The following is a 15,624-nucleotide window of genomic DNA, read 5'->3' on the forward strand; positions in this document are numbered from 1 at the left end:
GTAGAAATAGGCAGTCTTAGTGATGGCGCAGATATGTGGTCAGAAGCTCATCTTGTGGTCAGATATGTCATCAATGTGATCGGTTTGATTTAGTCTCTCTCAGACAGATGCCAGGGAAAGGGATGGAGTTAGCAACTGTGGAACAGCATTTGGGGCAGGGACTGAAGAAAAGTGGCTTCAGTCTTTCCAATATTTATCATCTTAAATATAACATTAATTGAAGCTCAAAAGTCATTTTCTTAAATGCCATGAGAGTGAAGCTCACGCTTTGAGCCAGAAAATTGAGGATTGAAACCCTGCTTCAGAATCTAAGTCTAACTTTTATGCTGACAATGCAGTATTGAGGAAGTGCCATTGATGGAAGTGTCATTTTTGAGTTGAGATATTAAACCTAGGTTCCATTTTCCTGTTCAGATTACACTAAAACTTACATGTTACAATTCAAAGAGCAGGGAAAACTCCCTGGTCAACATTAACCGCCAAACCAACAGCACCAAAAATAGATTATTTACTTATTTGCCTCATTGCTGTTTGTGCAATCTTGCTATGCACAAATTGGCTGCTTCTGTGTCTACATGATAACAGTGAATACATTTTAAAAGTACTTCATTGGCTATGAAGAATTTTAGGATGGATGTCCGGAGGATATGAATGATGTGAAGATAAATGCAATCTATTTCCTTTTTATTTTAATGTCATTTTATTGTTACTGTTTTTGAATGGTTCTACTGGAAACTCTCGGAGCTATCATTGGTGGGCGGGGGGGTGGGGGAAGAACAGCTTAAGCTAGATAATTTATATTTGACCACGGGAGAGGCACACACCAGGCATAGAAAACCGGGGCACATGCCTTGAGCATGTGTAGTGTAGTGCCTGGAATTTTGTAGTGGGGCAGCACTGAGGAAGCAGTTTTCCTAAGATAGGTTGCAGTGTCCTCTGGATAGTATGGGAATGCCTTTTGAAATTCCTTTTATCTTCAGAGTGAGAAAACAGCAAGTATTTCCACAGCATCCATTACTCAAATGGGCATCCCTATAGGTGGATCCAAAAACTGCATCCGAGTTCACTGGACATGTCAGCAGAAAACTGCAACTGGCAACTAGGTTTGACAACTGAGGCCTTTCAGCAGGCTGAATTTGTGTCCTTGAGCTCCATGTGGTTGCGCCAGCAGAATGTCATGGTTGGAAATTGATGGGGCACATGTGCAGCGATGGACATGCACACAATCTTGATATAACAAGTATTAGAATGTGCATCATTCTGGATTTGAGGTGTTAAAGTCTTGAAAGATATGAGTGTATTAATGTTTATAATTCTTCATTGCATCTCCTGAGGAGTGTATACAGGAGTACTTGTGAAATAAACAACACTATGCAGAAAGCAATTTTATAATTAACCATTCCTTGCCACATTCCTTTCAACCTGCCATTTTTTCTGCACCTGCTCCCAAGTCCTGCAGGTAATATACATCATGTATTTTTGCATCTGTCCTGATGACTGAGATGAAAAGCTCCAAAAGCATGTCCTTCTCCTTGGCTGTGAAGACTGACGCCAAGTCTTTATTTAACAACTCTGCTATTTCTCTACTTTCCTGAAGAGACTCGGGGCTGAAAGTGCCGTGAGAATGATCTTCCCTTCATCATAAGGTCAGAAGTGGGGATGTTTGCTGATGATTGCACAATGTTCAGTACCATTCGTGACTCCTCAGATACTGAAGCAGTCCATGCCCATATGCAGCAAGACCTGAACAACATTCGTGCCACACAAGTGCCAGGCAATGACCGTCTCCAACAAGAAAGAACCGAGCCATCTCCCCTTGACATTCAATGGCATTATCATCACTAAATCCGCCACTATCAACATCCTGGGTATTATCATTGACCAGAACCTGAACTGGACTAGCCATTTAAATACTGTGGCTACAAGAGTAAGTCAGAGGCTGGGAATTCTGCGGAGAGTAACCCACCTCCTGACTTTTCAAAGCCTGTCCACCATCTACAAGGTACAAGTCAGAAGTGCGATGAAATACTCTCTACTTGCCTGGATGAGTGCAGCTCCAGCAACACATGAAGCTTGACACCATCCAGGATGATTGGCACCCCATCCACTCCCTCCACCACCGACGCACAGTAACAGCAGTGCATACCATCTATAAGATGCACTGCAGAAACTCACCAAGGCTCCTTCAACAGCACCTTCCAAACCCCTTCCAACCTCTACCATCTAGAAGGACAAAGGTAACAGATGCATGGGAACACGACCACCTCCAAGTTCTCCTCCAAGCCACTCACCATCCTGACTTGGAAATATGTCACGTTCCTTCACTGTCGCTGGGTCAAAATCCTGAACTCCCTCCCTAACAGCACTGTAGGTGTACCTACACCACAAGGACTGCAATGGTTCAAGGTGGCAGCTCACCACTACCTTCTCAAGGGCAATTAGGGATGGGCAACAAATGCTGGCCTAGAAGTGATGCCTACATCCCATGAAAGAAGGGAAAAAAAGAGGCAGAGTGAGATTTTGAAGGAAACTTGGGGTTAACTGCTGCTGTCACTTTTGTTTGGAATTTGTTTGGAAGATTGGAAGAATTTGAAGAGTTTGGAAACAGAAATCAAGATGTGACATCACAGGAAAGTCCTAAGTTGATTGGCTGGTAAATGTTGCGGCTTAGGGACCGAATCTCAACAACTGGAAGATTAAAAAGGATTTTTTTTTAAATCAGCTATTAATAATAAGGAACAAGTGAGTAGCCAGTGAGTATCATCTTTTATTTTTTTAAGTGAGGTTTATTACAACCAGTAAAGTGTGTTAAGTATTAGTAGGATTCATCAGTATGAATAAGGCTTGTTAATAATAGTAAGGTCTATCAGTATTGCTAAGGTTTTTATTTTAGCAGTGGCAAGGGTAGCTAATAAATAAGGAAATAGCAAGGCTGCTCCAACCTTGAGCGTGCCCATCCTCTGCTATGTGGAAACTCAGCTTGAGCTCTGGGTTTCGGAGCTTGAACAGTAGCTGACATCACTGTGGTGCATTACTGAGGCTGAGAGCTATGTGGATAGCATATTTATAGATGTGGTCACCCCACAGCTTAAGAATATGCAGGGAGAGAGAGAGAGCGGGTGACCACCAGACAGTCAAAAAGGAAGAAGCAGGTAGTAAAGAAGCAGGTAGTGCATCCCACTCTGCAACCAGTATTCAGTTCTGAATACTGATGGGAATGATGGTTCATCTGGGGAGTGCAGCCAGAACCCAGTCCATGGCACCACAGATGGTTCAGATGTACAGTGGAGGTACAAGGAAGACTGGAAGAGCAATAGTGATAGATGATTCAACAGTTAGGGGAACAGATGAGCATTTCTTTGGCCACAGACATGAATCCATGATGGTGTGTTGCCTCCCTGGTGCCAAGGTCAAGAATGTCATTGAGCAGCTGTAGAGCACTGTGAGGGACAGGGTGAACACGCATCGGTGGTGGTCCTCATCGGGACCAACAACATAGATAGAAAGAGTTATGTGGTCCTGCAGTCAGAATTTAGGGAACTAGGTAGAAAATTAGCAAACAGGACCTCAAAAGTAGTAATCTCAGGATTACTCCTCGTGCCACTTGCAAGTGAGTACAGAAATGGGAAGATAAGACAAGTGACTGCATGACTGGAAAAATGGTGCAGGAGGGAGGATTTAGATTCTTGGGACATTGGGACTTCCTTTGAGGTAAATGGGACCTTGGTAGGCTGGATGGGTTGCACTTGATCAGAGCTGCGTCCGATTTCCCTGCAAGCCATTTTGCTAATGCTATTGTGAAGGTTTTAAACTAAAATCGGCAGGGGTGTGGGAACCAGGAGATAATATCAGAGAGGAATATCAAGGTGCACAGAAGACTGGGAAAGATAGATAGCATTAGAGTAAGGAATAGTTAGTTAATAGGTCCAGAATAAAGGAGGAGAAAGTAATAGTCTAAATCAGGGTTACTGTGAGCGTATGTGAATGCACAGAATGTAGTAAATAAGATTGGTGGGTTACAGGTGCAGACTGCCATGTGGAAATATGACAGTGTGGCTATAATAGTGACCTGGTTCAAAGAAGGGCAGGACTGGGTGTTAAATATTCCTGGATACAAGGTGTTCAGGAAAGATAAGGAAGGAAGAAAAGGAGGAGGGGTGGCAGCATTGATTAGGGAGAGCACTGCAGTGCTAGAGAAAGAGGATGACCCGTGGGGCCAAGGTCAGAATCTATTTGGCTAGACCTAAGGAATGAAAAAGGTGTAATTACATTGCTTGGTGGAGTCCAAAGGCCACCAACTAGTAGGAAGGATGTAGAGGAAAAAAATGTTCTTTTTATTCATTCATGGGATGTGAGCATTGCTGGCTAGGCCAGCATTTATTGCCCATCCCCAATTGTTCAGAGGGCATTTAAGAGTCAACCACATTGCTGTGGGTCTGGAGTCACATGTAGGCCAGACCAGGTAAGACAGTAGGTTTGCTGTCTTAGTGAACATTAGTGAACCAGATGGGTTTTTACGACAATTGGCAATGGTTTCGTTGTCATCATCAGACTTTTAATTCCAGGTTTTTTTTATAAAGTGAATTCAAATTTCACCATCTGCTGTGGTGAGATTCAAACCCAGGTCCCCAGAGCATTACCCTGGGTCTCTGGAATACCACTCCAGTGACAACACCACTATGCCACCAACTCCCCCAACTTTGCAAGGAAATTACAGAGAGGTGCAATAATTCTAGAGTACTTATAATGGGGGACTAAAATTATCCATATACAGCCTGGGATATTCATATAAAGGGCAAAGAAGTGCCAAGAGTTCCTAAAGAGTGTTCAGGGAAGTTTTCTTCAGCAGTATGTTTCCAGTCCAAAGAGGAAGGACCTGGCTCTTGGAAATGAGGTGGGCCAATTAGATCAAGTGTCGGTAGGAGAACATTTAGGGGACAGTGATCATTGGATCGGAAGGTTTGGGCTGACGATGGAAAAGGGCAAAGAACAGTCCAGAGTAAAAAAAATATAACTGTAGGAAAGCCAACTTAAATGGGATAAGAGCAGATCTGGGCCAAATAAATTGGAGTCAAAGGTTGGCAGGAAAAATGATAGATGATTACGTACCTTCAAAGAAGAGATAATTCGGACACAGTCAGGGTATATTCCCTCGAAAGGGAAAGGTAGGACAAACAAATCCATAGATCCCTGGATGACAAGGGAGATAGAAATTAAGATGATGAAGAAAAAGTGTGCTTATAACGGGTATGACATAGAAACTACAATTGAGAACCAGGCTGAATATAGAAGATTCAGGGGGAAGATGAATAAGGAAATAAGGGAAGCAAAGATGGAGTATGAAAAGAGACTGGCAGCTTAAGGGAATCCCAAAGTCTTCTATAGGCATATAAATAGTAAAAATGTGGTAAAAGGGGGAGCAGGGATGATGAGGCACCAAAAAGGGAATTTACACATGGAGGCAGAGGGCCTAGCTGAGGTACTAAATGAATACTTTGCATCTGTCTTTACCAAGTAAGATGCTACCTAGGCTGTGGTTAAAGAGGAAGTAATTCAGACACTAGAAGGGTTTAAAATTGAAAAGAAGGTGGTTTTGGATAGGTATCTGCACTTAAAGTTGATAAGACAGTGGATGAGATGCACCCAAGGACACTGGGAGAAGGGAAAGTGAAAATTGCAGAGGCACTGGCCATAATTTTTCAGTCTTTCTTAGACTCAGGGTTGATGTTAGAGGACTGGAGAATTGCAAACATTAGGCCCTTGTTCGAAAAAGGGAATAAGGATAAGCCCAGCAAATACAGGTCAGTCAGTTTAACTTCAGTGGTGAGAAACTTCTAGAAACATTATTTCGGTACAAATTTAATAGTCACATGGATAAATGCAGTTTAATTAAAGAAAGCCAACATGAATTTCTTAAGGGAAAATCACGTTGAACTAACCTGCTGGAATTTTTTTGAAGAGGTAATAGAGAGTTGATGAGGGCAATGTTTTTGATGTGTTGTACAGGGACTTCCAAGTACAGTGCCAAACAGACTTGAGCAAAGTTACAGCTCATGGAATAAAAGAGACAGTAGCAACATGGATACAGAATTGGCTGAGTGGCAAGAAACAGTAGTGGTTAATGGATGTTTTGAACTGGAGGAAAGTATGTAGTGAGTTTCCCTGGCGTCAGTGTTGGGACCCTTGCTTTCTGAAATATGTCAATGACCCAGGCCTTGGCATATTGGGCACAATTCCAAACTTTGCAGATGTTACAAAATTCAGAAGCATTGTGAACTGTCAGGAGTATAGTGTAGAACTTCAAAAGGACATAGACAGGTGGCAGATGAAGTTCAATGCAGAGAAATGTGAAAGGGTTCATTTTGGCAGAAAGAACATGGAGAGACAGTATAAAATAGGGGGTACAATTCTAAAGGAGATGCAGGAATAGGGGGACCTGAGAGTATATGTGCATAAGTCATTGAAGGTGGCAGGACAGTTTGAGAGTGCAGTTAATAAAACATACAATATCCTGGGCTTTATTAATAGGGGCATAGAGTACAAGAGCAAGGAGGTTATGGTGAACTTGTATAAGTCACTGGGTCAACCTCAGCTGGAGTATTGCGTCCAGTTCTGGGAGATGCACATTTAGGAAGGATGTGAAGGCATTGGAGAGAGTGCAGAAAAGGTTCATGAGAATAGTTCCTGGGATGAGAACCTTCAGTTATGAAGATAGCTGGGAGAAGTAAGGACAGTTTTCCTTAGAGAGAAGGCTGAGAGGAGATTTGATAGAGGTATTCCACACCACCACCCCCCACCCACCCTCAGCTGATGAATCAGTTCTCCATGTTGAACACCACTTGGAGGAAGCACTAAGGGTGGCATGGGTGCAGAATGTACTCTGGGTGGGGGACTTAATGTCCATCACCAAGAATGGTCAGTAGCACCACTATGGACCAAGCCCTAAAGGACATAGCTAGACTGGTCTGACAGATGGTGAGGGAACCAACAAGAGGGAAAAACACATTTCACTTCATCCTCACCAACCTGGTTGCTGCGGGTGCATCTATCCATGACAGTATCAGTAGGACTGACCACCGTACAGTCCTTATGGAAACGAAGTCCTGTCTTCACACTGAGGATACCCCCCCATTGTGTTTTGTGGCACTACCACCATGCTAAATGGGATAGGTTTTAAACAGATCTAGAAACTCAAGCCTGGGCAACCATGAGGCACTGTGGGCCAGCAGTAGCATCAGAATTGCACTCAACCACAATCTGTAACCTCATGGCTTGGCATATTCCCCACTCTACCATTCCAAGCCAGGGAATCAATCCTGGTTCAAAGAAGAATGCAGAAGGGCATTCCAGGAGAAACACCAGGCACACCTAAAAATGAGGTGTCAACCTGGTGAAGCTCCAACACAGGACTACTTGCATGCCAAACAGCATTAGCAGCAAGTGATAGGCACAGCTAACCTATTCCACAACCAAGCGATCAGATCTAGGCTCTGCAGTCCTGCCACAACCAGTCTAGAATGGTGGTGGACAATTAAACAACTCACTGGAGAAAGAGGCTCCACAAATATCCCCATCCTCAAACATTGGGGAACTCAGCACATCAGTGCAAAAGATAAGGCTGAAGCATTAGCAACAATCTTCAGCCAGAAGTGCCAAGTGCATGATCCATCTCAGCCTCCTCCAGAGCTCCAGCCAATTCCATTCACTCCATGTGATAAAGAAACAGCTGTGGGCACTGGATACTACAAAGGCTATGGACCCTGACAATATTCCAGCAATGGTTCTGAAGACTCGTGCTCCAAAACTTGCCGCGCCCCCTGGCCAAACTGTTCCAGTACAGTTACAACACTGGCATCTACCCAGCAATGTGGAAAATTGCCCAGGTATGTCCCGTGCACAAAAAACAGGGCAAACCCAACCTGGCCAATTACCGCCCCATCAGACTGCTCTTGATCAGTAAAGTGAAGTGATGAATGGTGTCATCAACAGTGCTATCAAACAGCACTTGCTTAGCAATAACCTGCTCACTGAAGTTCAGTTTGGGTTCTGTAAGGGCCACTGAGCTCCTGACCTCATTACAACCTTGGTTCAAACATGGACAAAAGAGCTGAACTCCCAAGGTGAAGCAAGATTGACTGCCTTTGACATCAAGGCAGCATTTGACCGAGTGTGGCATCACAGAGCCGTGGCAAAACTGGCGTCAACGGTTATCAGGGTAAACTCTCCCTGGTTGGAGTCATACCAGCACAAAGGAAGATGGTTATGGCTGTTGGTGCTCAAACATCTCAGTTCCAGGACATCAATGCAGGAGTTCCTCAGGGTGGCGTCGGGAAAAGTGACCATAATTCAGTATGTTTCAAGGTACTAGTGGATAAGGATAACAGGAATCTTCGGGTTAAGGTGCTTAATTGGGGGAAGGCTAATTATAACAATATTAGGCAGGAACTGAGGAATCTAGACTGGAGACGGATGTTTGAGGGTAAATCAACAACTGACATGTGGGGGGCTTTCAAACGTCAGTTGATAAGAATTCAGGACCAGCATGTTCCTGCTAGGATGAAGGATAAGCATGGCAAGTTTCAGGAACCTTGGATACCGAAGGATATTGTGAGATTAGTCAAAAAGAAAAGGGAAGCATTCATAAGGGCTAGAAGGCTGGGAACAGCTGAAGCCCATGGAGAATATAAAGAAAGTAGGAAGAAACTTAAGCAAAGAGAAAGGAGGGCTAAAAGGGGTCATGAAAAATCACTGGCAACCAGGATTAAGGAAAATCCCAAGGCCTTTTATACATATGTAAAAAGCAAGAGGGTAGCCAGGGAAAGGGTAGGCCCACTCAGGGACAGAGATGGGAATCTGTGTGTGGAGCCAGAAGAAATGGGAGAGATACTAAATGAATACTTCTCATCAGTATTCACCAAAGAGAAGGGCTTAGCAGTCGATTTGTCTAGGGAAGAGTGTGTAGATAGCCTGATCATGTTGAGATCAAAAAAGAAGAGGTGTTAGGCGTCTTGAAGAATATTAAGGTGGATAAGTCCCCAGGGCCAGATGGGATCTACCCCAGAGTACTGAGGGAGGCAAGGGAGGAGATTGCTGGGGCCTTGACAGAAATCTTTGTAACCTCACTGGCTACGGGTGAGGTCCCAGAGGACTGGAGAATGGCCAATGTTGTTCTATTGTTTAAGGGTAGCAGGGATAATCCAGGAAATTACAGGCCGGTGAGCCTTACATCAGTGGTAGGGAAATTTTTGGAGAAGATTCTTTGTGACAGGATTAACTAACATTTGGAAGCAAATGGGCGTATTAGTGAGAGGCAGCATGGTTTTGTGAAGGGGAGGTCGTGTCTCACTAACTTGATCGAGTTTTTCGAGGAAGTGACAAAGATGATCGACGATGGGGGGCAAAGGATGTTACATACATGGATTTCAGTAAGACCTTTGACAAGGTCCCTCATGACAGACTGGTACAGAAGGTAAAGACACACGGGATCAGCGGTGAGCTGGCAAGATGGATACAGAATTGGCTTGGTCATAGAAGACAGAGGGTAGCAGTGGAAGGGTGCTTTTCTGAATGAAGAGCTGTGACTAGTGGAGTTCCGCAGGGATCAGTGCTGGGACTTTTGCTGTTTGTAGTATACATAAATGATTTGGAGGAAAATGTAACTGGGCTAATTAGTAAGTTTGCAGACAACACCAAGGTTGGAGGAGTTGCAGATAGTGAAGAGGATTGTCAAAGGATGCAACGGGATATAGATCGGTTGGAGACTTGGGCGGAGAAATGGCAGATGGAGTTTAATCCGGACAAATGCGAAGTAATGCATTTTGGAAGGTCTAATACAGGCAGGAATTATACAATAAATGGCAGAACCCTTAAGTGCATTGACGGGCAGAGGGATCTGGGTGTACAGGTCCACAGGTCACTGAATGTGGCAACGCAGGTGGATAAGGTAGTCAGGAAGGCATATGGCATGCTTGCCTTCATTGGCAGGGGTATTGAGTATAAAAGCTGGGAAGTCATGCTGCAGCTGTATAGAACCTTGGTTAGACCACATTTGGAATATTGCGTGCAATTCTGGTCGCCACATTACCAGAAGGATATGGAGGCGTTGGAGAGGATGCAGAGGAGGTTTACCAGGATGCTGCCTGGTCTGGAGATTATTAGCTATGAGGAGAGGTTGGAGAAACTCGGATTGTTCTCACTAGAGCGACAGAGATTGAGGGGCGACTTGATAGAAGTTTACAAAATTATGAGTGGCATGGACAGAGTAGATAGTCAGAAGCTTTTTCCCCAAGGTGGAAGAGTCAATTACTAGGGGACATAGATTTAAGGTGAGAGGAGAAAACTATAGAGGAGATGTGCGGGGCAAGTTTTTTTACGCAGAGGGTAGTGAGTGTCTGGAATTTGCTGCCAGAGGAGTTGGTGGAAGCAGGTACGATAGTGGTGTTTAAGAGGCAGCTTGACAAATACATGAATAGGATGGGAAGAGGGATACGGACCCCGGAAGTGCAAAATGTTTTAGTTGACGGGCAATATGATCAGCGCAGGCTTGGAGGGCCGAAGGGCCTGTTCCTGTGCTGTACTTTTCTTTGTTCTTTGACCTCTTCCACTATGAGGTCAGAAGTGGTGATGTTCGCTGATGATTGCACAATGTTCAGCACCATTCACAACTCCTCAGATACTGAAGCAGTCCATGTCCAAATGCAGCAAAACCTGGACAATATCCAAGCTTGGGCTGACAGGCAGCAAGTACAAGTACATACAAGTGCCAAGCAATGACCATCTCCAACAAGAGAATCTAACCATCGCCCCTTGGCATTCAATGGCATTACCATTGCTGAATCCCCCCCACTATCAACATCCTGGGGATTACCATTGACCAGAAACTGAACTGGACTAGTCATATAAATACTGTGGCTACAAGAACAGGTCAGAGGCTGGGAGTTCTGTGGCGAGTATCTCACCTCCTGACTCCCCAAAGCCCGTTCACCATCTACATGGCACAAGTCAGGACTGTGATGGAATACTCTTCGTTGCCTGGATGAGTGCAGCTCCAATAACACTCAAGAAGCTCGACACCATCATTATCCACAAACATTCACTCCCTCCACCACCAACACAGTGGCAGCAGTGTGTACCATCTACGAGATGCACTGTAGGAACTCAGCAAGCCTCCTTAGACTGCACCTTCCAAACACACAACCACTACCATGTAGAAGGACAAGGGCAGCAGACAGATGGGAACAACACCACCTGTAAGTTCCCCTCCAAGCTACTCATCATCTTGAGTTAGAAATATATCGCTGTTCCTTCACTGTTGGCCTAGCCAGTGACATCCACCTCCCATGAATGAATAAAAGAAATTCAAAAGCATGAGACATCTGGGCAGAGTAGATAGGGAAAAACTGTTCTCTCTCCTGAAGGGATCGACAATGAGAGGACACAGATTTAAAGTAATGAGTAACAGAAGCAATAATGAATGACGAGGAAAAATTTTCATGTAGTGAGCAGGTCCTGGAATGCTTTGCCTGACAGTGCGGTGGAGGCAGTGTTATTTGAAAAGAAGGAATGTGCAGGGTTATATGGAGAAAGTGGGGAAAATGGAGCTAGTTGAGTTGCTTGTTTAGAGAGCTGGTGCAAACAAGATGGGCCAAATTGCATCCTTCTGCACCATAACAATCCTGTGATTCTATGACTGAGGTTGCTAATCGCCTACTGTCGAGGAATGGTGCACTTTTGGCCTTTAGGGGCAATGCCCTAAAGTGCCAAATTGAGCGATCCTCCTCAAACTAACTTAAATAGCCATCATCAAATGATATTTAAATCAGCCTCTTCTCCCCATAGCTCTCCCCAGTCTTGGTCAATGCTGACAGATATCTGAAAAGGACTTTTGAAGTGTGATAAAGGATGGAATAATTATTGCCCCCATGTGCAGGGAGAAATAATTTAAGTATTCACTTCATTTTGATTTTGGTTTGCTGCTGACAATTTTTAGTTCCCCTAGTTGCAGTGATTCTTCCCGAATGGCACAGCTGCATGGGCAGCTATTCAAATGAACTGAAGCACATCATGAGCCAGCATAATAGTGGATCTATTTTCCTTCCATTCTCCTCAGGCAACACTTAAATCAGTATCTGCACTGTCAACATTGTGGAATTATTTTGAGTCAATTTAAGATCAATAAGACTGACATAGATGTAAAGCTACTTAACCATACAGAGCTGGGCTTGTTCCTCTATTTACCACAGACAAAGCAGCTGGTTTAAAGGCAAAAATGAGTTGTCAGGTGTCATACACAGGTCACAATGGGTGGGAAAGATAAAGCAGAAAAATAATGTCAGCAAGTTTTTTTATGGTTCAGTTTGAAAATTTGCTGTTTAATATCTTACTGAGCAAAAGAGACTAGGAAGGTTGCAGTTACAATCAGAGGCATGTTGTATTCCATTTTCAGTCAGTGGTGGGATAGTAGAGTTGGCATCTATGTCCCAAAGCTAGAGAAGGCAAAGGTTAACCAGCTGTTTTGTGACTCCTTCTGGTGCATGCAGGCATGGTAACAGGATCAAATTGGATGAGATTTATTCTTTTCCCTCTCCCTATACCCCACCCTGATAATCAAATTGCCTACCGATAGTTACTACATTGTCATCATCAGCTGTCCCTCATTTTGAGAATGACATCTACTCAAAGTTGAGAAATTCTGCCATGGGTCTTCATATAATTGAATAGACCTATTCTCAACCCTCAGATCTTCAGACACATGGGGCAGGATATCCCACGAGGTAGTGGTATTCAGAGTGCAGGATTTGCTTCCTTTTCTTCCCTTCTCATCCTCGCCATTAAGATTGATACAAAGCATAAAATGCAGTTTGATGGACAAGTTTGAATGATTGGCAGCAAACTCCTCCCAGTCATTAATGTCAATGCTGCTGTGCCTCGAGGAGAGCTTCAGGGTGTCTTTGAAGTGTTTTTTATCCTCCCCTGGAACATTGGCTATTTGAAAATTGAGAAAACAGGGCAAGGCAGAGAAGATGCTTTTTGGCCAGCTGGACACCATGTCCAGTCCAATGAAGTTAATTTTGCAGTAGATGTGCCCGGATTCTAGTGGAGCTGGCTTCAAGGATGCAAGCCCAAATTTGTTCAGTGGTCGTCCCATTGAATCTGGAGGATACGGCAGTGATATTGCTCATGGAATTTCTCTAGCACTCTTATGTTTCAATGATACGCAATCCGTGATTCACTACAGTACAGGAGTGTGGTGATGACAACTGCTCTGTACCTTAGGACTTTTGTTTACTTGGAAGTCTTTGTTGTCAAACGCTGCCATAGTTTATAGAAGGCTGAGCTGGCACAGTTGATCTAGTGTTGGATCTCCTCGTCAGTGGTGGTCTTTTGAGAGAGTTGTTTGCCAAGGTATGGGAAGTGTTCAACATATTCTAGAGTCTCCCCTTCAACATAGTCCAGAGTCTATCCTTCAAAATATATCGGAGGTGGAATATTTGGCTGACCAGGTGTAGGCTGATATGAGTTTTGTTTTGGCGCCATTCAAGAACAGGCTGAGTTTCTTATGTGCAGAATTTAAGAGATTGAGAGTGGCTTACAAATCAGGTGCAGAGTAGGCAACAACACTGCAGTCATCTTCAAACTGTAGATCATGCGAACATATGAATTAGGAGCAGGAGCATGTCACTTGGCCCCTCGAGACTGCTCCGCCATTCAATAAGATCATGGCTGATCTGAATGTAACCTCAACTCCACATTCCTGCCTACCCCCATTAACCTTTCACCTCCTTGTTTATCAAGAATCACCTCCTTGTTTATCAAGAATCTATCTAGCTCTGCCTTAAAAATTTTCAAAGACTGCTTCCACTGCACTGAGGAAGAGAGTTCCAAAGACTCTCAACCCACAAAAATTCTCTCTTCATCTGTCTTTATTGAGCAACCCCATATTTTTAAACATTGACCCCTAGTCCTAGATTCTCCCACAAGAGGAAACACCCTCTCCACATCTACCCTGTCAAGGCAGCTCAGGATCTTAAAGGTTTCAATTAAGTTGCCTCTTACTCTAAATTCCAGTGGATACAAGCCTAACCTGTCCAGCCTTTCCTCATAAAACAACCCACCCATTCCTGGTATTAGTCTAGTAAACCTTCTCTGAACTGCTTCTAACGCATTTACACCTTTCTTTAAATAAGGAGGCCAGTACTGTACTCAGTATTCCAGATGAGCTCTCACCAGTGCCCTGTATAACTGAAGCATAACCTCCCTACTTTTGTGATCAATTCCCCTCAATAAATGATAACATTCTATTAGCTTTCCTAATTACCTGCCGTACCTGCATGCTAGCCTTTTGTGATTCATGCACTAGGACACCCAGGTCCCTCCGAATCTCTGAGCTCTGCAATCTCTCACCATTTAGATAATAAGCTTCCTTTTTATTCTTTCTTCCAAAATGAACAATTTCACATTTGCCCACATTATACTCCATTTGGCAGATCTTTGCCCACTCACTTAACTTATGTCACTTCGTAGCCTCCTTACATCCTCTTCACGATTTAATTTCCTACCCATCTTGTGTCATCAGCAAATTTAGCCACCATTCCTTCTGCCCCTTCACCCAAGTAATTTATATAAATTGCAAACAGTTGAGGTCCCAGCACTGATCCCTGTGGCATACCACTCGTCACACCCTGCCAACCAGAAAAGACCCATTATGCCAACTCTGCTTTCTGTTAGCTAACCAAACTTCTATCCATGCCAATATGTTACCCCCCTACACCACAAACTTTTATTTTCTGCAATAACCTTTGATGTGGCAATTTACCAAATGCCATCTGGAAATCTAAGTATAGTACATCCATCGGTTCCCTGTTATCCACAGCATATGCTACTTCTTCAAATAACTCCAATAAATTGGTTAAACATGATTTCCCTTTCCTAAAACCAAGTTGATTCTGCCTGATTACATTGAATTTATCTAAGTACCCGAAATAACATCTTTAATAATAGCTTCTAACATTTTTTCTATGACAGATGTTAGGCTAACTGGCCTGTAGTTTCCTGTTTTCTGTTTCCCTTTCTTTTTGAATAAAGGAATTACATTGGCCATTTTCCAATCTAATGGAACCTTCCCTGAATCTAGGGAAATTTGAAAAATTAAAACCAGTGCATCAACTTTCTCACTAGCCACTTCTTTCAAGACCTTAGGGTGAAGTCCATCTGGACCTGGAGATTTGTCAGCCCACAGCCCCAACAATTTGCTCAATACCATTTTCCTGGTAATTGTAATTTCCCCGAGTTCCTCCCTCCCTTCCATTTCCTGATTTACAGCTATTCCCAGGATGTTACTTATGCCCACTATAACGAAGACCGAAACAAAAATACCTGTTTAATTCTTCTGCCATCTCCCTACTTTCCATCATCAATTCCTCAGACTCACTTTCTATAGGACTAACGCTCACTTTATTAACTCTTTTCTTATTTAAATATCTATAGAAACTCTTGCTATTCATCTTTATGTTACTAGCTAGCTTTCTCTCACTCTAATTTTTCCCTGCTTAATCTTTTTGTAATTCTTTGCTGTTCTTTATATTCTTTCTAATCTTCTGACCTGCCACCCCTCTTTGTGTAACG

At 43.5% G+C, this 15,624-nt stretch overlaps 1 protein-coding gene across 1 annotated transcript in view; it reads left to right on the plus strand.

Moving 5' to 3' along the window:
- Positions 1-15,624, plus strand: part of scube2 (signal peptide, CUB domain, EGF-like 2) — a 236,471-nt gene that overhangs the window by 161,933 nt on the left and 58,914 nt on the right. The gene's annotated exons all lie outside the window — the stretch shown is intronic.

The sequence above is a fragment of the Cetorhinus maximus genome, chromosome 9, assembly GCF_964194155.1.
Source record: "Cetorhinus maximus chromosome 9, sCetMax3.hap1.1, whole genome shotgun sequence".
Lineage (NCBI taxonomy): Eukaryota > Metazoa > Chordata > Chondrichthyes > Lamniformes > Cetorhinidae > Cetorhinus > Cetorhinus maximus.